The following is a 23,787-nucleotide window of genomic DNA, read 5'->3' as shown; positions in this document are numbered from 1 at the left end:
AAAGCAGCTCCATCAGCCTGGGGACATGTCTCGGGAGGCTGTGACAGCACTGGGCTTGATGGACTCACGAATGCTGGGGTGGGGGGGCAGCCTTGGTCTGTTGCCAAAAAGCAGATCCAGAATTTGGACACACGAATCTCATCTCCTGTGACCAAAGAGGCTGGAAGGAAAAGCCTGGAAATACAGAGGCTGGTGACGGAAAGGAAAGCAGAGGCTTCGTGGAGGCACTGAGGCCAGGAGTGCCAGTGGTGTGAAGCTGGACCTCAGAAGGGGCTTCTTTCTCTGGCAAGAGGTTGGCCTGCTCACTAACTGAGCAGGGGGGTTCCAAAGACCTTGTGCAAAGGCCAGCAATGAGGGAAAATCCAGATGTTTTTAGCTCTGCATGTGACTCCAGCTGGAGGGGCCATGTCCCTGCCTGCTCGCCGGGGATACCTCCAGAGTGGCTGAGAGGCTAAGACAGAGCTCAGCTAGGCAGGCAGGTTTGTTCTGCACATCCCCCCACACCTCCACGCTGCACTTGCTGAGGACGCCTGGCCTGTGCTGGGCTCCCAGGGCCCAGAGTGCCAGGTCCAGGCTCGCTGTGCTTCCTCGGGCAGTTACCTCATCTCTGATCGCTCAGTTAGAGGCCAGCGTAGGTTTACAGACGGGTTTTGAGGACAGTGGCTTGCAGACAGAAAACACGTAGCCAAGCTCCTTCCTACCCTGAAGTCTGTGACTTTGCAGTTACCTCTGCCTGGAATAGGCAGGTAGCACAGTGATAAAATAATCCACCTGCCAATGCAGGAGACACAGGAGACATGGGTTTGATCCTGAGTCAGGAAGATCCCCTGGAGGAGGAAATGGCAACCCACTCCAGTATTCTTGCCTGGACAGAGAGCCTGGTGGGCTACAGTCCATGGGGTCGCTAAGAGTCAGACAGGACTGAACATGCACATTTTTTAACCAGCCTAGGGGCTTGTTGTCAGACGGCAGCCTTAGAGGATTCTAAGGAGCTGGGTCTCCAGCTGATATTCTTTTTGGTCTAGTCTTGGCCTCTGAGGGTGGGAATGAGGCTGATGGGCAGGTTCCCCCTCGGGAAGTCTGAGCTGAGACTTTAGGAAGCAGGAACACACACACACACACACACACACACACACACACACGGGAACTTGTCAGAAATGCACACTCTTGGGCCCCACCCCGACCTCCTGAATCAGAAGCCGTGGGGTGGACCCTGCTGTCTGGGGTCCAGTGGGCTTCCCCGGGGGCTTCCTCATGACTGGGAACCGCTGAGGAGGACAGGGCCCTTCCCAGACCTAGTGGCTGTCCTTTTCACCCTGCCTGAGGCCAGTCACCCTCTGAAGGGGCTGCGCAGACGCTTTTGATCATCAGGCGAAGCAGGAATCAGCCCTCTGGGAGCAGCCTTCCCACTCTGCCTGTATTGCTGGTATTCTTTACCTGACTCCACATTCTCTCCTAGAAATGAATAGCCTTGAATGGCCACATATTTGCATAATGGCTCGCCTGTCCCTTTCACTAGCCTGAATTAATTATTTTGGAATACCATTTCCCCAATCTGTTTGCTTAGAGCTTTGGTTCTTCACTGCAGGTCTCAGTCAGAATCACTGGGGCAGCTTGTGAACATGCAGATGCCCACCACACCCCCTCCTAGGTCCATAATCCTGTAGTGTAGCTGGACTGATGCACTTTACATACAATTGAGACAAGTCCAAGGTCTTGGTGTGCGGGGGTGGGGGCTGTGTGGGAGGGTGGCCGGGGGTGTGTCTAATTAGATGAAGGGGAGCATGGAGGTGGAAATGGAAGAGGGAAATCACGGAACTGGTCCCTGAAGGAGCGTCCTGGGATGGTCTCTGCAGGATGTTGCCTGAAGAACAGCAGTGCTCTTTCCTAAGCACTGGGAGGATCATCTAATTCTCCTGTAGCCTGCAGGGTAGGGCGGGGTGGGGATTTTCTGTCCCATTTCACAAACACTGTGGCTCCTCAGTATCACATCACTCATCTCAGTGTGAGTCGCTCAGTCATGTCTGACTCTTTGCAACCCCATGGACTTGTCCACCAGGTTTCTCTGTCCATGGGATTTCCAAGGCAAGACTACTAGAGTGGAGCACTGTTTCCTCTCCAGGGGACCTTCTCGACCCAGAGATTGAACCCAGGTCTCCTGCATTGCAGGCAGACTCTTTACTGACTGAGCCACCAGGGAAGCCCCACATGACTCATCAGGATTAAGCAAAGCCCTGTCCTGTGCCCTGGTCATAGCAAACACCCTTTTCCAACAACACAAGAGAAGACTCTACACATGGACATCACCAGATGGTCGACAATGAAATCAGATTGATTATATTCTTTGCAGCCAAAGAAGGAGAAGCTCTATACAGTCAGCAAAATCAAGAGCAGGAGCTGACTGTGGCTCAGATCATGAACTCCTTATTGCCAAATTCAGACTGAAATTGAAGAAAGTAGGGAAAACCACTAGACCATTCAGGTATGACCTAAATCAAATCCCTTACGACTATACAGTGAAAGTGAGAAATAGATTTAAGGGACTAGATCTGATAGACAGAGTGCCTAATGAACAGAGGTTCATGACATTGTACAGGAGACAGGGATCAAGACCATCCCCAAGGAAAAGAAATGCAAAAAAGCCAAATGGCTGTCTGAGGAGGGCTTACAAATAGCTGTGAAAAGAAGAGAAGTGAAAAACAAAGGAGAAAAGGAAAGATATACCCATTTGAATGCAGAGTTCCAAAGAATAGCAAGAAGAGATAAGAAAGCCTTCTTCAGCGATCAGTGCAAAGAAATAGAGGAAAACAATAGAATGGGAAAGACTAGAGATCACTTCAAGAAAATTAGAGATACAAAGGGAACATTTCATGCAAAGGTGGGAAAAATAAAGGATAGAAATGGTATGGATCTAACAGAAGCAGAAGATATTAACAAGACGTGGCAAGAATACACAGAAGAACTGTACAAAAAAGATCTTCACGACCCAGATAATCCCTATGGTGTGATCACTCACCTAGAGCCAGACATCCTGGAATGTGAAGTCAAGTGGGCCTTAGGAAGCATCACTAGGAACAAAGCTAGTGGAGGTGATGGAATACCAGTTGAACTATTTCAAATCCAAGAGGATGATGCTGTGAAAGTGCTGCACTCAATATGCCAGCAAATTTGGAAAATTCAGCAGTGGCCACAGGACTGGAGAAGGTCAGTTTTCATTCCAATCTCTAAGAAAGGCAATGTCAAAGAATGCTCAAACTACCACACAATTGCACTCATCTCACACGCTAGTAAAGTAATACTCAAAATTCTCCAAGCCAGGTTTCAGCAATATGTGAACCGTGAACTTCCTGATGTTCAAGCTGGTTTTAGAAAAGGCAGAGGAACCAGAGATCAAATTGCCAACATCCACTGGATCATTGAAAAAGCAAGAGAGTTCCAGAAAAACATCTATTTCTGCTTTATTGACTACAACAAAGCCTTTGACTGTGTGGATCACAATAAACTGTGGAAAATTCTGAAAGAGATGGGCATACCAGACCACCTGACCTGCCTCTTGAGAAATCTATATGCAGGTCAGGAAGCAATAGTTAAAACTGGACATGGAACAACAGACTGGTTCCAAATAGGAAAAGGAGTACGTCAAGGCTGTATATTGTCACCCTGCTTATTTAACTTGTTTGCAGAGCACATCATGATAAACTCTGGGCTGGAGGAAGCACAAGCTAGAATCAAGATTGCTGGCAGAAATATCAATAACCTCAGATATGCAGTTGACACCACCCTGAACTAAAGAGCCTCTTGATGAAAGTGAAGAGGAGAGTGAAAAAGTTGGCTTAAAACTCAGCATTCAGAAAACGAAGATCATGGCATCTGGTTCCATCACTCCATGGCAAATAGATGGGGAAACAGTGGCTGACTTTATTTTTTGGGGCTCCAAAATCACTGTAGATGGTGACTGCAGCCATGAAATTAAAAGATGCTCACTCCTTGAAAGGAAAGTTATTACCAACCTAGATAGCATATTGAAAAGCAGAGACATTACTTTGCCAACAAAGGCCCATCTAGTCAAGGCTACTATGGTTTTTCCAGTGGTCAGGTATGGATGCGAGAGTTGGACTATAAAGAAAGCTGCGCACCGAAGCATTGATGATTTTGAACTGTGATGTTAGAGAAGACTCTTGAGAGTCCCTTGGACTGCAAGGAGATCCAACCAGTCCATCCTAAAGGAAATCAGTTCTGAGTGTTCATTGGAAGGACTGATGCTAAAGCTGAAACTCCAATACTTTGGCCACCTCATGCGAAGAACTGACTCATTTGAAAAGACTCTGATGCTGGGAAAGATTGGAGGCGGGAGGAGAAGGGAGCTACAGAGGATGAGATGGCTGGATGGCATCATCAACTTGATGGACATGAGTTTGGGTGAACTCCGGGAGTTGGTGATGGACAGGGAGGCCTGGCGTGCTGCGGTTCATGGGGTCGCAAAGAGTCGGACACGACTGAGCAACTGAACTGAACTGAACTGTCCTGTGTCCAGCCTGTGCCTTCAGCATCCTCTCACACTTCCTCCTCCTGAGAATGTCAAGGATGTACGTCAGTGAGCCTGCAAAAAATAAAAAATCAGCCCCCTGTACAGACTGAAACAGCTGAAACTCTGAGGGATGAGTTGTCTGACATACAGGCTCCGGGACGCCCTGCCCTGGAAGAAGAATTCAAAGGCTCGTTTCCCAGCTTGTAAATTTGCCATGAAATTTCTAAGCAGGCTAACAGAGTCAAGAGAGATTCTGAGGCTTTGGGACGAGGGAAGCAAGGTGTGCCTGGCTTGTGAGGAGTGTTCAGGACTTCTCTAGCCTGCAGGGAAAATCAGAGAGACGTTGGACTTCATAGTTAAACCTTGCTGGGAAAAAGCCAGGCTGGTGGGCAGGAGCTGCCAGCCTGTGGCCTGTGCTGCCCTCTGGTGGACATCAGCGGTACTAACCACAGCTGGCCAGGGCCGGTTTCCCAGGCTGACTGCCTCGAGCCTGGGCACCAGGGGAGATTGTCTGAGACGTGACCATGGCCAGGTCTGCCTCAATTCAGGCCCCCAGCAGCGGTGTTCAAAGTCCTGAATCCTAGGTCCCTGGCTGCTGCAGCTCCTCTCCGCAGGATCTGGCAAAGGAGCCTCTATGGTTCACAGCCTTCCTGAGCCAGACTTCCTATGCCCTCCTAAATTTATCCATCCTGGTTTCCTGGGCAGGGGCTTGATAGCACCCTACCCAGGATGCCCTCTGATTTGGCTATGGGGTAGGGAGCAAAAACCCCAGGAGCCCTCTCGTTCCAGCCCTTGGATGATATTAAAAGCACCTGACATTAACTGAGCACTGGCTGTATTCTAGACACTTTTCTAAATATAACAATATCTATGTATTTCCCTATATCTTTCTATATCTGTCTATCATCTATTGAGAGAGGCTGGGCAATGATTGTTGAGACAAGCAGGACACACCTCTGGATGACTGGAGATACAGAGACCACAGGCAGGAGCGTAGTCTCTACAGCCAGAAGTCCACAGTCTCAGCACTGCCCTTGACGAACTGAGTCCCTGGTCAAACTGGCACCCTGCTTTGGGCCTCGAGTTCCTTATCTGTAAGATAATAATAGCATTTCTTTCTCAGAGGATTTTGGAAAATGCTAAATGGAATAATGGGAAGCGTTTAGTACATGATGCACAGTAAGCCTTCAGCAGAGGCGGGTTTCTCTCCAGCCTTTGAAATTGGACTTAGGCTACCCAGATCTCTGGAGGAGGCAGAGGTGATAGTTATGATGGGGCTTCTGTAGGTCACGTCTGCTCACAATTGCTGAGTATCTACCATGCTTACCCAATAGCTATGAATGGCTACGGTCAGTGAGTGTAAAGTTTTGGCTGCATCTCAATAGTACCCACGTGAAGCTTCTAAAGACACTGGTACCCAGGTCCTACTGATGTAATTGGACTGGTGCAGGATCAAGTGTGTATCTCAAGGGGTTCAAATTGTGCATCCGGTTTTAAGAGCTGGAGAATACTTCCCTCCTGCCTGCTCTCCCATTTAACAGCGTTCAGATCTCAGATAGGATTTTTGTTGTCATTGTTCAGTAGTGTTTGATTCTTTGCGACCCCATGGACTGCACATGCCAGGCTTCCCTATCTCCTGGAGTTTGCTCAAATTCATCTCCATTGGGTCAATGATGTCATTCAACCATCTCATCCTCTGCTGCCCCCTTCTCTTCCTGCCCTCAATCTTTGTCAGCTTCAGGGTCTTTTCCAGTCAGTTGGCTCTTCGCATTAGGTGGCCAAAGTATTTGAGTTTCAGCTTTGGCATCAGTCCTTCCAGGGAATATTCAGGGTTGATTTTCTTTATGATTGACTGTTTTGATCTCCTTACTGTCCAAGGGACTCTCAAGCGTCTTCTCCAGCACCACAGTTCAAAAACACCAGTTCTTTGGTGCTCAGCCTTCTTTATGGTCCAACTCTCACATATGTACATGCCTACTGGAAAAAACACAGCTTTCACTAGATGGCCTTTGTCAGCAAAGTAATATCTCAGCTTTTTAACATGCTGTTTAGGTTCGTCGCAGCTTTCCTTCCAAGGAGCAAGTGTCTTTTAATTTCATGGCTGTAGTCACCATCTGCAGTGATTTTGGAGCCCCAAACAGAAACGTCTGTCACTGTTTCCACTGTTTCCCCGTCTATTTGCCATGAAGTGATGGGACCAGATGCCATGATCTTAGTTTTTTGAATGTTGAGTTTTAAGCAAGCTTTTTCACTCTCCTCTTTCACTTTCATCAAGAGGCTCTTCAGTACCTCTTTGCTTTCTGCCATAAGGGCAGTGTCATCTGCATATCTGAGGTTTCTGCATATTTCTCCTGGCAATCTTGATTCCAGCTTGTGCTTCATCCAACCTGGCATTTCACAGCTTGGATATCACCTCTTTAAAGAACTATCCCCTGACCACCAACACCAGGCCCATTTTTTTTTTTTTTTTGGTTCTATACCATTGTAAATCCCTATTCCTTTCCTTCAGAGAGAATTTACCTCATTTGTACTTATTAATGTGGCCATTTCAACATCTATCTCCTTTCCTAGGTAGATTTCCCAATGTAAAATGGAGAGATTAATGTCTGCCTCACAGGTTTCTTGCAAAGAAGCACTTTCAGGTAGTCCCTGTGAATCCCAGGAGTCCCTTGGGGGCAACACATTGTCATCTTCAAATGTCTTAAAATGAACACTTGCCAGCTTCAAAGCATGGGCCTGGCACAGTCTCTCTGGATTTGGCCCCCCAGTGGGCCTCATGTCGTCTGAACTTCCCTGGTGATACATCCTCATAATCAGAGCTGCTACGCTGTGAAATTCCACAACGGACTGAGCCCTCCAGTTCTGAGCTAGTGTTCTTATTTTATGTTCCCAGTTGGTGTGTCTTTTTAATTATCAGATGATTTGCTCAACAAATATTTAAATAAGGCCCAGTTAGGTGGCAGGCACCATTCCAAATGCTTTACACATATCTCATATAAGCAGTTTTGCTAGTTAAATAAAGCCAGTCCTCCTGTTGCTGGTTAAAACCTAAAATAAATGTCTGTGGGGGCAGGTGTTGATATAAATGAATACAGGGAGGGATTTTTGGGGGGGATTAGAGGGAAAGGGGTAGGGGAGATGGTCCTTTGGCTGCTGGAAGCTCAGGCCTTATTGAAGGCCCTGCTCTTCAGTTCCACCTAATCGTTTCTACACAAGTCCAGAACTGCCAGATTGTCCTACTTTTAAAAAGAAAGTATTGATAGCAGACTGCATTTTTTTCTATGAAGATCTCAGCGTTTAGAAAATGGCTCAATTTGAAAAAAATAAAACAAAACACTTGAGATGAAACAAAACTCAGCTATGAGATGTGATCTGGCCTGGAGCAGCCTGGAGCCCTCAGGGAAGTGTGGGATGTTCTGGACTGCAGCCAGGTGCCGGAGCGGGAGGAAGCTTTGGGGAAGGGGAGAGAAAACATGAGACTCCGTCCTCACGTCCAGAAAGGTATGGGGTCTGTGTGTCCTGCCGGGCCTTGGTGGATGTGATGGTTACTTGCAAGTATGGCCTTGACTGAGATGAGTGATGCCCAGAAACCAGGGAAAGCATCATCTTTGGGTATGTCCGTGAGGGTGTCCCCAGAGGAGGTTGGACTGGGTATTTCACCAGTGTGCCTGCGTATTATCCCATCCCTTAAGCACCTGAATAGAACAAAAAGGTGGAAGCAGGTGAGCTTGCTCTCTCTGCTTTCCCTTCCCCCCAGCCACACCTCCGTGCATGTGTGTCTTAGTTCCCCAACCAGGGATCGAACCTGTGCTTCACTGCCGTGGAATCACGGTGTCCTAATCCCTGGACCACCAGGGAAATCCCTTGCTCGCTCTGCTTAAGCTGGAGTATCTATCTTTTCCTGCCTTTGGACATTAGTACTCTTGGTTCTTGGGCTTTCAGAGTCAGACTGAAACTAACCCCACTGACCCCTTGATTCTAGGACCTTAGGACTCGGGTTAAATCACACCACCAGCTTCCCTGGTTCTCCAGCTCAAGGATGGCAGATCATGGGCCTTCTTGGCCTCCATAATCATGTGAGCCAATTTCTAGGATAAATTTCCTCTTGTGTCTCTCTCTATATATCCTATTGGTTCTTTATCTCTGGAGAATCCTGACCAACATAGTGGGAGGGCCTGGCTCCCTACGGACCAGGTTCACGGAGCCCAGTTTCAACAGAGACTTGGAGTCTCATGGACCCCAAATACTCAGACTTTCAGGGCCCATGGGGATTTGGAGTGGAGCCCTTTTTTTTTGCTTTTCCAGCCCCATCTAAACTCTCCCAGATTCTTGCCAGAGAAAGGGGAGTGCAAATAATGAGAGAGGAGGTTCCGCACCTGCCCAGAAGCTGAGACTTTCAAGAACAAACAACAAACAAATGCAGGAATGGATGACAAGCAGACGGGCTGTCCTTTCTCCCACTGTGGATTGTGAGGACCAGACTCGATTCGCGTACGCTCCTCACTCGCTCAGCAAACAGTCAAGGAGTAAATGGAGAGGCAGCAGCGAGCAGCAAGGCCGGCTGGTCTCTGTCGAGCTTGTAAACTTTAATGCTCGCTTCGATACACAACCCAATGGTCTGTGAAACGAGGTCGCTTCCAGCGGCTCCCTTAATTGGAATCAGTTTCTCTGACTCAGAGGCCGAGGCTGAATGCGCTTGGTCAGCATCTGCTGAGGGAGCAGACGACAGGGAAGCTGTGCTGTAGGAGCGGGGTTGCGGGCTCCTTTTCCTCCCCTCCACCAGGGCGTCAGGATCCTGTCTGGATGTTCTCAGCTGCAGGAGGAAGATGGTCAGTGAGCAATCCTGGGAACCAGGAGGCAGCTGGCCCCCTTCCCGTGGGGACTAGTGAAGGGGTCAGTTAAAGGAAGGGCTGTGATCCAGTAATAACACAACAGCAGCAACTGCACCATTAACAGCTACAGCTCCTATTCCTGGGTCACTTTTCATTAACCAGGAAAGTGCACTTCATGTCACAAATTCCCCACAACAACTCTTTGCAAGCTCCATCATGCACTGGTTCCCGACAGGAGGGTGGTGCTGCCCAGGTGAGCCCTTGCTCTTGGCTGAGCGCTTGACTCAGGCACAGGACTACAAAGGGGCTTCCCTCACAGGACTTTATAGTCCTCGGAGGAAAGTGTTTGGAAAGCCCTGAAGCACCTAATAATGCTGCCTTGTGTGAGCTGCAAGGGATACAATAGATGCCAAGAATGCAACAATGTAATAATCTTCAGGAGGAATACAGCCAAAGAGAGGTCAAATGAACTGGGCTTCCAGGGATGTGTAAGAGTTTGCCAACTGGAAGGAGAGGGAAAGGGATGTTGGGCAAATAGAACAACTTGAACAAAAATCATAGAAGCATTGGGGGAATAATAATCACTTCCATGTGCTCTTACCTATGCTATAAGAACATATGTATTGGAGGGAGAAGAATAAGGAAGAGAGATTAGTCTGGAGTTGGACTGTGACCAACCTCTGATGCTATGCCCTGAAGTTGGATTTTATCCTAGAGACCCTAGGGGCTCACTGAAGGGTGAGCCAGGTTTTAGCCAGGAGAGTGACATATGTAGTCCAGCTCTGTGTTTTAAAATGTTCCTTCTGGTGGCTGGTGTGGAGTATGGGCTGCTGAAGAAAGATGCATGAGGCAGGACCCGAACAAGGAGGGAAGTTGGCAGGAAACCACCTTGGGATCAACGGAAGGCACTTCCTAACGCTGCAAGCTGCACAGGACGGGAAAGGGTGGCGTCCAGAACACCAAGCTCCTCCTCAGCGGAGGCCCCAGGCAGAGGGCAGTCCTCTTTCATTGCCTTCTCATCCTGAGATGCCATAACCAAGCGGGTGATGTAAGGACCTCTGTGGCTCAGATACAGCAGAGAGGATCCCTCACGCATCCTTCCCCACTGCTCCTGCCTTGTCGCCTGAGCCCCTCGGGCCAGTCCCTGCCCCCTTGCTGGCACAGTCTAGCTCCAACGGTAGTGCCAGCAAACCCCTTCCCCCAAATCACTTTCCCACACCCTTAGCAGGGGCACAGGACCAAAGTCTGATGAAGGGGAAACTAAGAAGAGGAAATATTGGGTTGGCCAAAAAGTTGGTTCGAGTTTGTCCATAAGATAGTATGAAAAAACCCAAATGAACTTTTTGGCCAACCCGATCTTTTCCTCCCCATATTTAGGGGGCGAAGTTGAGGGTGGCGAGGAGGAGACCTGGGGGGCTGGCACAGAGGGAGTCTCTTGCATCCCTGTCTGCCCTGGCCGGGAACTCAGGGGGCTTGGGTCCACGGTCCCGAACCGGGCAGGCCTTCCCTTCCAGATGCCACGGGGTAGGCCGTGCTGGTTTGGGGCCAGGCCTCACCAGGTACAGGCTGTGTGAGCCTGAGAAGTCCCTGCCCCTCGGCGCCTTTCTCGAAACTGGGGAAATAACGCCCACCAACCTCGTGAGGCAGTGGAGAGGATTCACTGAGGAGGTTGCTGCTAATGGTCCTCAGGTCCAGGCTCAGGAAGAGGGTGGCTGTGAGCCCCTAGCACCCGGCCTGGGGGCTCTCCCAGCCTTGGGAGGCTGCAGAAGGGGTTCAGAGTGCAGGAGTCCTGGCTTACAGTCCTAATGGCCCAGAAGTATGTGTCCTAGAGTGACTCTCAGCCCCTCAGTAAGTACATAGCCTTGGGGAGAAAGGCGTTTTGCTTCTTCTTTGCAGGTAAACCCAGGGAAACTGTGGGGAGCCACTGCCTGCCCCCACCCACCTCTGCAGCAGGAGGCTCAGGACCGCTGACCGCAGTCAGCTGTCACCTTCCTCCCCTCCCTGTGGAGGTGGCCTCACCATCCCTACAAGGCTGCAGACGGGATGGCTTCTTTCCAGGTCCTCCTCCCAGGGTCAAATCATTGCTTTCTTTTATACAAGGCTGGCTGCTAGAGAGACCAGCTCTCAGCTCAATCCTCTTCCCACCTTCCTGGAAGCCCGAGAGAAGATGCCTCCCACAAGTTCTCTCTTGGCTCCTGCAGCAGAAATCCAGACCGTGTGTGAAGTGTTTGTTTGGGTAAGTCAGGCGGTGCTAATCTGAACTGCCATTTACTGAGGGTATGTGTGTGCAGATGGTGTGTCAAAAACCGTATGTGTACGTTTTCCTCCGTGCACAGGGCGCCTCCAGGGCTAGATGCAATTCATAGCTCCGTTTTACAGATTAGTAAACTGAGCCTCAGTGGGGTAATTGACTTCACTGTGTTCCTGCATCAACTCCCTGCAGTAGGCAAAACAAAAGAAGATGAGACTCTCTAATTGATCTGGAAAATCAAACAAATAGGACACGTGTTATTAACAGAGTTTTTCAGGGGCTGCACAGCCGCCTCACTGGCTGGTGTGTGTGTTGGGGTGGGTGGTGGTGACAGTAGCTTTTCATTCACAAGGTGTTAACAAACCCCTTGTCAAGCATGCTAGGCCCTGAGGATGAGGAGACCGGAAACGAACGGAACAGTCCTGACCCTGGGAGAGTTCTGCGTCAGTCAGTGCAAGAAAGAGCAGCCCCCTGGATGTTTCGTGGAGGAAAGGACTTACTGAAAGGAAACAAGGTGCTGTGAAGTTACCTGAATTCGATCCCTGGGTTGGGAAATCCCCTGGAGAAGGGACTGGCTACCCACTCCAGTATTCTTGCCTGGTGAATTGCATGGATGGAGGAGCCTGGCGAGCTACACAGTCCAAGGGGTCGCAGAGTCAGACACAACTGAGCGACTAACACACACTTGAAATTACTAGAGGGGCTGGAGAAGTGACCTCCGGGGTTGACCTCCAGAACACTGCACAACTGAGCAGCCAGGGGCCATGCTGGGACGGCCACTGCCAGCAGCAGCCTCCCCTGTAGAGGACAGGACACGTGCAGGAGGAAGGACAGAGTTTAAACCAACTTGGGGGCCATGGCCGAGTTTTTCTCCAGCCAGAATGGGGTGTCGGAAGCCTTACCAGCACCAGCAAGGCCTCCTGTTCTATTTTCTCTTCAGACTCAGCCTACAGACAAGAAAAAAAAAAAAAAGGCAAAAAGGCAAAATGGTTGTCTGAGGAGGCCTTACAAATAGCTGAGAAAAGAAGAGAAGTGAAAAGCAAAGGAGAAAAGGAAAGATATACCCATTTGAATGCAGAGTTCCAAACAATAGCAAGGAGAGATAAGAAAGCCTTCCTCAGAAAAATAGAGGAAAACAATAGAATGGGAAAGACTAGAGATGTCTTAAAGAAAATTAGAGATACAAAGGGAATATTTCATGCAAAGATGGGCTCAATAAAGGACAGAAATGGTATAGACCTAACAGAAGCAGAAGATATTAAGAAGAGGTGGCAAGAATACACAGAAGAACTGTACAAAAAAGATATTCATGACCCAGATAATCACGATCGTGTGATCATTCACCTAGAGCCAGACATCCTGGAATGTGAAGTCAAGTGGGCCTTAGGAAGCATCACTAGGAACAAAGCTAGTGGAGGTGATGGAATTCCAGTTGAGCTATTTCAAATCCTAGAAGATGATGCTGTGAAAGTGCTGCGCTCAATATGCCAGCAAAGTTGGAAAACTCAGCAGTGGTCACAGGACTGGAAAAGGTCAGTTTTCATTCCAATCCCTAAGAAAGGCAATGCCAAAGAATGTTCAAACTACCGCACAATTGCACTCATCTCACACGCTAGTAAAGTAATGCTCAAAATTCTCCAAGCCAGGCTTCAACAGTACATGAACCGTGAACTTCCAGATGTTCAAGCTGAATTTAGAAAAGGCAGACAACCAGAGATCAAATTGCCAACATCTATTGGATCATCAAAAAGCAAGAGAGTTTCAGAAAAACATCAGCTTTATTGACTATGCCAAAGCCTTTGACTGTGTGGATCACAACAAACCGTGGAAAATTCTGAAAGAGATGGGCATTCCAGACCACCTGATCTGCCTCTTGAGAAATCTGTATGCAGGTCAAGAAGCAACAATTAGAACTGGACATGGAACAACAGACTGGTTCCAAATAGGGAAAGGAGTACATCAAGGCTGTATATTGTCAGCCTGCTTGTTTAGCTTATATGCAGAATACATCATGAGAAATGCCGGACTGAATGAACCACAAGCTGTAATCAAGATTGCCAGAAGAAACATCAATAACCTCAGACATGTAGATGATACCACCCTTATGGCAGGAAGCAAAGAGGAATTGATGAGCCTCTTGATGAAACTGAAAGAGGAGAGTGAAAAAGCTGGCTTAAAATTCAACATTCAAAAAACTAAGATCATGGCATCTGGTCCCATCACTCCATGGCAAATAGATGGGGAAACAGTAGAAACAGTGTCAGACTTTATCTTTTTGGGCTCCAAAATCACTGCAGATGGTGACTACAGCCATGAAATTAAAAGACACTTGCTCCTTGGAAGAAAAGCTGTGATGAACCTAAACAGCATGTTAAAAAGCTGAGACATTACTTTGCTGACAAAGGTCCATCTAGTGAAAGCTGTGATTTTTCCAGTAGGCATGTACATATGTGAGAGTTGGACCATAAAGAAGGCTGAGCACCAAAGAACTGATGCTTTTGAACTGTGGTGCTGGAGAAGACTCTTGAGAGTCCCTTGGACTGCAAGGAGATCCAACCAGTCCATTCTGAAGGAGATCAGCCCTGGGTGTTCATTGGAAGGAATGATGCTAAAGCTGAAACTCCAATACTTTGGCCATCTCACATGAAGAGTTGACTCATTGGAAAAGACTCTGATGCTGGGAGGGATTGGGGGCAGGAGGAGAAGGCGCCGACAGAGGATGAGATGGCTGGATGGCATCACTGACTCAATGGACATGAGTTTGGATGAAGTCCAGGAGTTGGTGATGGACAGGGAGGCCTGGCGTGCTGCAGTCCATGAGGTCGCAAAGAGTCGGACACGACTGAGCGACTAAACTGAACTGAACTGAACAGACTGGAGAGGCATGGATTTAGGGGACACTGGTTTTCTCTCCTCCCTCAGAATGCACGTGTGTGTGTGCTCAGTTGCTTCAGTCGTGTCTGACTCTTTGCAACCCCATGGACTGTATAGCCAACCAGGCTCCTCTGTCCATGGGATGCTCCGGGCAAGACTACTGGAGTGGGTTGCCATTTTCTTCTCCAGGGGATCTTCCCAACCCAGGGATCAAACCTGGGTCTCCCTCATAGCAGGCAGATTCTTTACTGCCTGAACCACCAGGGAGGCTTTTAAATGGGAGAGTAGCAGGACTTGACTTGCAATTTTATTTTTCTTTTTAAGCTACTCACTTACTTGGCTGTGCGGCCCTTAGTGCAGCAAGCAGGGTCTCCGGTCTTCGTTGTGGCATGACGGATCTCTAGTTGCACCGTGTGGGGTCTAGTTCCCTGCTGGGGGACCAAACCCAGGTGCCCTGCATTGGCAGCGTGGAGTCTTAGCCACTGGATCACTGGGAAAGTCCCTGATTTACACTTTTAAAAGATGCCTCTGGCTACTGGGTGAATGATGGATTGAGGTGGGCAAGAATGAAGGCAGGGAGGCCCGGAGGAGGCTGGAAGAGTGAACAGGGGGAAGGGGATGGAGATGTGGTGTAGGGTACTGGCCCAGGATGTGGAGCTCAGATCAGGCTCTTTCTTCTCCCATCCCCCAGCCTCAGCCCAAAGAATTCCCCACTTCTCTGAGTCCTGTTCTGGCCTTTGTGGGTCTCATCATTGCCAAAAACCATGAGTTGTGTGGAGACGAGGAGGGGAAGTGATGTGTCCTGTGTTTTCAGACAGCCTGGTGTGATGAGCCAAGGTTCTGATAGATCTGGGCTCAAAGACAGGCTCTGTTACTGACTATGGAAGCTTGGAGGTTATTTCCATTGGCCTCAGTATTCACATCTGTAAAATGGGAATAGTAATGCCATCTCGTGAAAATGCCAGCCCAACACTACACTTGCAACGCAAGCCCTCTGTTAATGCCTGCCTCTCATTCCCTATTCTCCCATTCATGTTCCTGCTACCCCCGTACATGAGTAGGAAGGAGGGAACCCAAAGAGCCTTTCTGAAAAGTACCGCTGTAATAAAAATGTCAACCACAGAAGAAAAGGAGCCGGTGCCGCTCTGATGGTGGTGACGGCGATGAATGATTTATGTCCAGCGTGATGGTTACATAGGCAGCTGTTACATTTTAAAAGCATCATGCAAACAATATGAAACATTTATTTAAGTGGTTCTACACTATGGGGAATTTGATTTAATCAGCTTTTATTTCTGTTCTCATTAGAATGAAGGCTGGCAACTCTAGTAGACAGCCCTACCTCCATGCGGTAGCTTCCAGCTATTGAAGGCAAATATTTTTCCTGTGCCATGATCAAACATTTATTCAGCACCCGGCTCCCCATCTGGCCCGCAGACAGGAGGGGAGGTGCAGTGAATTCACGCCACGGAAGTCTCACACAGAGTGAAGCAAGGAGCATCCCCACATCTAACAGAATTAATAAACCGTTTGAAGAGCCCTTTGGAGAATAAAAATGTGCTCCGATTCCTAACATTTGTCTGAAGTGCTGGGAGCTGTAGGCAAGTGATCTGAGGATTCTCAAGGTGGATTTTTAATTTCTGCTATTCCAGGGTGAGGGGAATGTTTTATTTTTGCTTTTAATTCTAAGATCATCACAACTCACAAACCATGAAAGATGTAAGAGGACCCTGTGAATACGATGTGATTTACTTGAAATTCTACCACAATTTTTTGAATGATGTAACCAAATTTAAGATAGGGGTTCTCCTGGGGAGAGCTTGCTGCTGCTGCTGCTGCTAAGTTGCTTCAGTCGTGTCCGACTCTGTGTGACCCCATAGCTGGCATCCCACTAGGCTCCTCTGTCCCTGGGATTCTCCAGGCAAGAACACTGGAGTGGGTTGCCATTTCCTTCTCCAATGCATGAAAGTGAAAAGTGAAAGTGAAGTCGCTCAGTCATGCCCGACTCTTGGCAACCCCATGGCCTGGAGCCTACCAGGCTCCTCCATCCATGGGATTTTCCAGGCAAAAGCACTGGAGTGGGGTGCCATTGCCTCCTCCAGGGGAGAGCTTAGGGAATGGTATAAAAGGGTTTTTTGTTGTTGTTGTTGTTTTTCACTGCATTGACAATATTTTATTTCTTAGGGTGGTGAATATCATGAATATTTTATAAAAGTCTGTAGATCTTTTTGTATGTCTTAAATAGTGCATAACACAAATGGAAAAAGGAAAAGAAAGTCACTGGATGTTAGAGTCAAAAGACCAGAATCCCCATGCTGGCTCTGCCGTTACCTTCGTGAATCTTAAACTTGCCTCCCGCTTTTTCTGGGCCCCAATTTTACCTATCTATATAAAAGTAAAATTGGACTAGAGTCGTGTTTCTGAAATCATTTTCCCTGGAAAACTTCCCAATAATGTCTCTTCAAAATAAAGGGTTCCATAGTTAAATAAGTCTGGGAAATGCTCTCTGTCCTCTGGGAAAATCATAGAACGTTAAAGGTTCTGAAAAGTCCTATGGCAAGGAAATCTGCTTTGTTAAATATCTATTAATATCACAAGGTACTAGCATTCTGTAAAAAAATCTTTGGGGCTGGTTACTCTGAATTATCTCAAAGACTCCTTTTAATTCTAGATTCTTTAAGTAAAAAATTTAGGCCAATTTTTTGTCTCTGAACAGGACAATCTCTAGCCATCCCTGAGACAAACAAGACATCCCAGCCCACCGTTTTCCTCTAGGTTTTCCAGGTAGCATCCTTCCTTCCTGCTCCAAGTTCCCCTTTTCTGTACCCGGGCTCATGAGTGAGTGAAGTCGCTCAGTCGTGTCCGACTCTTTGCGACCCCGTGGACTGTGGCCTACCAGGCTCTTCCATCCATGGGATTTTCCAGGCAAGAATACTGGAGTGGGTTGCCATTTCCTTCTCCAGAAGATCTTCCCGACCCAGGGATTGAACCCAGGTCTCCCGCATTGTAGGCAGACGCTTTACGGTCTGAGCCACCAGGGAAGTCCTGGGCTCATACCCTCCCATTTTTGGGAAACTCTTCCTGAGTCAATCATTGTAATTCTTAGATGTCTGTCTTTCTTTTCTCTTTGACTCCCCACCCCAGAAGTTTAAATTATCCAAACTGTTCGTTGGTTAGTGTGAGATAATAAACCTGAGGATCAGAGAGGTTGTGTGACTGAGATAGGTCACACAACCACAGAGCTGGTGAAGGATGAGATTCGAATCGACTTCTCTCCTCATTGTTCTTACTCTTCTTTGCTTTATATCCAATTTATTAATACGTTCTGTCCCATGCTGCAATTTAAGCACATATGTTCTTGTATATTATCAAGATGCTGTTTCTTTTTCTTGCTATTGTTTATCTAGAATGGTTTGCGCATCTCTCCTGTGAAGATTGTATCTTCTTAAAGGTGGAAGCAACATCTCTGCACAAAATCCAGCGGTATCCTGAGGATGCTGAAAACTCTGTCACTGCCGAGTCAGAGAAAGCGCCACCGGCTTCTTACTCTCCTTGCCAAGTAGCCCCATCTCCAGACACTCCTCTCCTGCGTGATACAGTCACATCATTCTGTTCACATAAAGCCGTGTTTAAAATTCCCCTTCAATTGTGGGGTAAGGCGGGAGTCTAGAATCATGTCAACCCACATCACAGATTCTTGATCAATTATTCACATTGGATAAAAAAATCTTGGTTAACTGGAATCCTCAAATAACCACACCCAATTTGAGTGAGAAAGGTAACATTCGGAAGAAACCAAGTTTTCACCAAAGATTAAAAGAGAAACTAGGGGGAAGCCTGGCACATAATTACCATACAGTGAAACTGGATGTGAAAGAAGGAAATCTGACTTTGTGAAGGGTTATTTTAAACAGTCATTCTGAAAAACTACCATTTTCTATTAAATCCTATGTGACTAGAAAACAAGAACAAACCATGGCCAAGATCACTGATAGCATGGAGACTTGAGTTTCCTCTGTGGCTGTGCATCTTCCTGGGACCAACATGGCGACAGTCTCCACCTCAGGAAGTTTTCCTTTCTGGGGAGTGAACTCTGGCATGGACAGGGAGGCCTGGCGTGCTGCGATTCAGGGGATCGCAAAGAGTCGGACACGACTGAGCGACTGAACTGAACTGAACCCCAAGGCAAATCGTGCGGCTCCACTGGATGCCCTGTTTTGTTCTGGGCGGTTTCCGGGAGAGACCCGCGTGTCCACTAGATGGCAGTGTGTCTGCGCCCTGCTCTCACCTGCCCTATCCCTCAGACCCAGCTGCTCCGTCCAAGTGGCAGCTACCAGACACTTGCGGTTGAGACATGCTGAAAGGCTAATGCCTTTGATTTCAAGGTCCTAATGGCAGAAAGTAATATATCTTATGAGTAACTGTTTTCTATTGACTGCAGTTGAATGAGACAATTAGGGATATATTTGGTTAAATAAATATACTGTTAAACCATTTCACTTCTTGCTGTTTACTTTCTAATGTGGCTACTAGAAACTTTAAGATGATATATATAGTCTCATTAAATTTCTGTTGCCAGAGAAGAGAGAAAAAAGTAGAGGGGAGGGTGGCAATGGGCTAATTGGGTAGAACCAGCACAAGGTCCTCGGCAAACTAAGGACTCTGGAAAACGACCACTTGGCTTGAACTGGTGCTCCCTTAGTAAATTTGGGTGCATTTAAGCTTTGCAGATGGACATAAGAATGTTACCTACTCATGTGGATGCTGACAGGGTTTGCTGAAGTATAATCGGAAGTCATGGTTTGCTCGGGCCTGCATCCCAATGCAGTTATTAATAGCATCCCTTCCATTTCAGAATTGTCCCAATTACAGCAGTAAATTATATGGTCTCTCTAATTAAAAGAGGTCATGTGTAATTGCTCCCTCACATGGTATAAGTGCATAATTTTATATATAAAAGAATCAAGTAACTCACATATGCAAGATGACTGCTTTCTTTTCTAAGTGACATGATGTGAAAGTTGCTCAGACGTGTCTGGCTCTTTGCGACCCCATGGACCATAGTCCGTGGAATTCTCCAGGCCAGAAAACTGGAGCAAATTATAGTGATGGAGACCAGATCAGTAGTTGCTAGAGCGAGTAGTTGCTAGAGTAGAGTGTTTGTCTGTGAAGCAATTACATGAGGGACTTTATTGGGGTTCCCTTCTCCAGGGCATCTTCCCAACCCAGGGATCGAGCCCAGGTCTCCCACATGGCAGGCAGATTCTTTGCCAGCTAAGCCACCATAATTTCATGCAATTTCTGACTCTGAGCCAAACTTTTGCTTGAAGAAAAAAAATTCAGGTTAATAACTTTCAGGTAAATTCAGTCATTTCAGAATTATGTTCAAATCCATCTACTTCCTTGTCCCAAGGGTAACATGTAAGCTGGGGAGGTCATGCAGATGACGGCAATGGGCTGGTGGGGGAGAGTGGGGTGCTGGTCATTTAATTGCTTTCTCCAGCCAACTTTGTTCCTTTACCTGTCTGGTCACTGCTTAAATAGCCGGCAGTATCATGGCCCTGCCTCGGTCCGTAGCTCCTCATCTGATGTGGAACCTCCACATCTCTCCAAGACCTCTGTGTCCACTCTCCTGAGGACTGGCCGTGATTTACCTTTGCAGACGTTGGCGCTGGGGGCTGCCTCTGCTGTCCTGTCCTGATGACATCTCCCTTCCTTCCTTTTACACTGTAGAATGGGAAGGTCCATTTATTCGGCAACCACACAGATTTTGAACGGGCTCTGACCAAGACCTTTGGCTGAGCTCATGGGATACAAAGACAAGTGAAAATGGCCACCGGTCTCAAGGAGAGCAGTCTCAATCAAGACATTCATCCTAATGACTGCTGAAAGATGATCTCTTCCAAGAGAGACACACATACACGGGACTATGGGATGAGGAAGGAGGAACTGGTTCTTTGTAGGAAAGAACACCAGGGCTGGGGACTGTGTTTGAGGGACACCTGGGAAGGTGGAGGGCAGTGATCCAGCGGAGCATCCAGTGTGAGCAAAGCCTTGCCTTCTTATGTAGACTCAGTGATTCAGCAAAGAGTAGTCCATCCATACAATGGAATATCAGTCCAAAATAAAAAAAGGAATGCAGTTTATACATGCAACAACTTGGGTAAATCTCAAAGGCTTTATGCTGAGTGAAAGAGCCAGTTTCAAAACATTCTATATCATTTCCTTTATATGACATTATTGAACAGATGAAACTATAGTAATGGAGAACAGTTCAGTAGTTGCTAGAGGTTTGGTATGAGGAGAGGGTGTGTCTGTGAAGCAATTACATGAGGAACTTTACTAGGGTTATGGAATCCTTTTGAATCCTGACAGGGCATAGTTACACAAATTAATACGTGTGCTAGAATTCATAGAACTGAATGCCAAAAAGTAAATTTTACTGTAGAATATAAAATAAATATTGCATAAAATTAAAAAAAAAAAGACTCAGTGGTTCAGTTTGATGGGAGGGAAGACTGTTAATGAGGGTGTGTGCATGTGTGTGAGAGAAATCCAGCTCTGGGTGGAAGGCTGAGGTGTTTGGTTTTGGTCTCACTGGGCTGAGTAGGGGAGTATATGGGATCTGAGCTGTATTTCAAGTACCCTTTGCCAGAAGTCACACGTAACACAGGTCAAAGACAGATGGGAGGCGAGAGAGGCAGCAGGCGAGGCGGCCCAGAGGGAGGCCTGGAGGGGCGAGGGGGCTGGGGGACTGGTGTGAGGGGGTTGTTTGGGAAAGACAGTGGCTGAAGTTGATTTCCTAAGCTTTGGACTTCAGGATGTCAAACAGAAAAGTTAGAAAGGCAAACAGAGATACTTTTGAGGTTTGCAGTGAGTCAATAGTAAAGGGATGCTGCCCATGGAAAGGGAGAGAGAACTTAGTTTAAGAATAGATTAAGAAGTTGGGTGGCAGGATGAATTTTCTGAGTTCCCTGGTTGTCCAGATGAAGATGTCTGATGGGCAAGACCAGATCTCAGGAGGCAAGGTCATGCTGGACAGATATCGGGAGCCATTTATTGCGGGGAATCGGGATGAAGGAAGGGCGGCACTGGTGGTAAAGAATCTCCCTGCCAGTGCAGGAGACGCAAGACACTCGGGCTTGATCCCTGGGCCAGGAAGACCCCCTGGAGGAAGGCACAGCAACCCACTCTAGTATTCTTGCCGGGAGAGTCCCATGGTGGGCTATGGTCCATAGGGTCCCAAAGAGTTGGTCGCAACTGAAGCGACTTAGCAAGCACTCAAAGCACAGGATGGATGACAGGGATAAAGAGTGAAATAAGGTAAGAATGTCAGCCAGATTCTCAACAGGAAACAGATGCTTCACTAAATTTGAGTAATTTGAGGAGGGTTTATTCACGAAAGGACTAACAACAAAGGCATCAGTGGGGTGTGTTTTAACACAAGGGAGGCTTCAGGACTTTGCTGCCTGCACTGCGACAGGGAGGTCACCAGAACCCAGAACACAGAGGCTGTGTGGAGCCAGACACCCTGAAAGTGACCTCCTGTCTGGGTGACCTCATGCTCTCCCCCACTCTGACCACCTGAGTCGTCTTCCCATTGGCTGAGAGTGGACCCTGGGAGACAAACGGAGGTTCTAGCAAAGCAACTACAGCCCTTCTTGTTGGGGATGAGGTTCACTAATTCCACAGGAGAGCATGACTTCTGTCTGTTTATTCTTTTATTCAATAACTTTTATTGGGTTTCTTTCTTATTACAAATGTAGCACATGTTCACTGTTGGAAAATTAGAAACTATAGACCAGCAAAAAGAAGAAATTAAAAATCATTAGGAGTCTGCTGCACAGACAAAAGCTGCTAACAAAAGTGCACTTTTTTCTGGATTTTTCTGTTAAAATATAGAGTGTAGAGGTCTTTCTAGGTTGGTGCATATGAATAGGTGTCATTTTGAGCAGTTTCTTTTACATGGAGACACCACAATTTACTTAAATAATCCCTCTTAGTGGAGATATGGGTTGTGTTCTACATTCTAAATAATACTGCATTTCTGTAGCTAAATATTTATACCTCTTTAAGCTCAGTTCCTAGAAGCAGAACTGCTGAGGCAAAAAGTATATTCATTTGAAAAGATGTTGTGACATATTTTGGCATTAAATTTAAAAAAGAGAATACAATGTAAGGGTTAGAATGTGGATGTTTTTGGCCAAACCTGGCTTAGCATCCTTAATGAATCTAGGCAAATGACTTAACCTCTTTGGGCCTCAGTTTCCTCATCTGTAAAGTGGGGATGATGATATTAGTGTGATCCTTTTGTGTTTGCTGTGAGGATTCAGTGAGTTATTCAGAGTGATGTGTTTAGAACAGAGCCTAGGGCCTGGTAAGTATTCCAAACAAAGTTAATTGTTATTATTTTTAGGAGCTATTAAGTGGTTCATTAAATGCATAAATGTAGCTGTTTTATTTTTTAATATTTATTTCTATTAATTTATTTATGTGGCTGCAATTGATCTTGTCTGTGGCTTGAGAACTCTTAGTTGCAGCATCTGGGATCTAGTTCCTTGACCAAGAATTGAACACCAGGCCCCCTGCATTGCAAGCACGGAGTCTCAGCCTTTGGACCACCAAGGAAGTTCTAAATGCAGTTCTTTTTCCTTAAAGACTTTCAATACTAGACCAGCCATAGTGTTGTGGTACAAAGTCAGGCAGGCAGCTCTGACAAGATAGAACTGACATAACCCAAGAGCTCTAGGGGCTTCCCAGGTAGCTTAGGGATAAAAAAAAAAAAAAAAAAAAGTTGGCCTGCAATGTAGGAGATGCAGGAGATGTGGATTCGAATCCCTGGGTGGGGAAGGTTCCCTGGAGGAGGAAACTCTGCTTCAGTATTCTTGCCTGGGAAATCCTGTGGACAGAGGAACCTGGCGGGCTACAGTCCATGGGGCGTGGGACTGCAAATGGGCGGGCCCAACTGACAGAGCATGCACACACACACATCTCTCTCTCTCTCTCACACACACACACACACACACACGTAGATGACTAAGGAAGGGCAGGTCCAAGCAAGTTCAAGGCCAGCTTTGACTGAGAGCAGAGTGACCCAAGCATCTTTGCCACCCAGACAGAAGGACTCTCCCGCTGTGAGAGGTGACTCAGGAACCACGTCGGCTTTTGCTTCAGCCTCAAGAGTTCAGAGTAGATTTAAGAATCCTCCCCAACCTGCTCATGGTGAGGCTGGAGGACAAGGAGAGGGGAGAAGTTGCTACAAGGCCAGGGACAGACTTTGGGGGCACTCAGGGGGTCTCCGA

At 47.3% G+C, this 23,787-nt stretch overlaps 1 protein-coding gene and 1 long non-coding RNA gene across 2 annotated transcripts in view; one reads left to right on the top strand and one right to left on the bottom strand.

Moving 5' to 3' along the window:
- Positions 1-18,984, top strand: part of LOC113878874 — a 30,674-nt gene extending 11,690 nt beyond the window's left edge. The window contains exon 2 of the long non-coding RNA XR_003507153.1: positions 17,893-18,984. This is a non-coding gene — a long non-coding RNA (uncharacterized LOC113878874). The remainder of the gene's footprint in view (positions 1-17,892) is intronic.
- The window catches only part of KCNIP1 (potassium voltage-gated channel interacting protein 1), a 407,173-nt gene that overhangs the window by 320,082 nt on the left and 63,304 nt on the right, over positions 1-23,787 (bottom strand). The gene's annotated exons all lie outside the window — the stretch shown is intronic.

The sequence above is a fragment of the Bos indicus x Bos taurus genome, chromosome 20, assembly GCF_003369695.1.
Source record: "Bos indicus x Bos taurus breed Angus x Brahman F1 hybrid chromosome 20, Bos_hybrid_MaternalHap_v2.0, whole genome shotgun sequence".
Taxonomy (NCBI): domain Eukaryota; kingdom Metazoa; phylum Chordata; class Mammalia; order Artiodactyla; family Bovidae; genus Bos; species Bos indicus x Bos taurus.
This window is presented reverse-complemented; position numbering and strand designations above follow the sequence as displayed.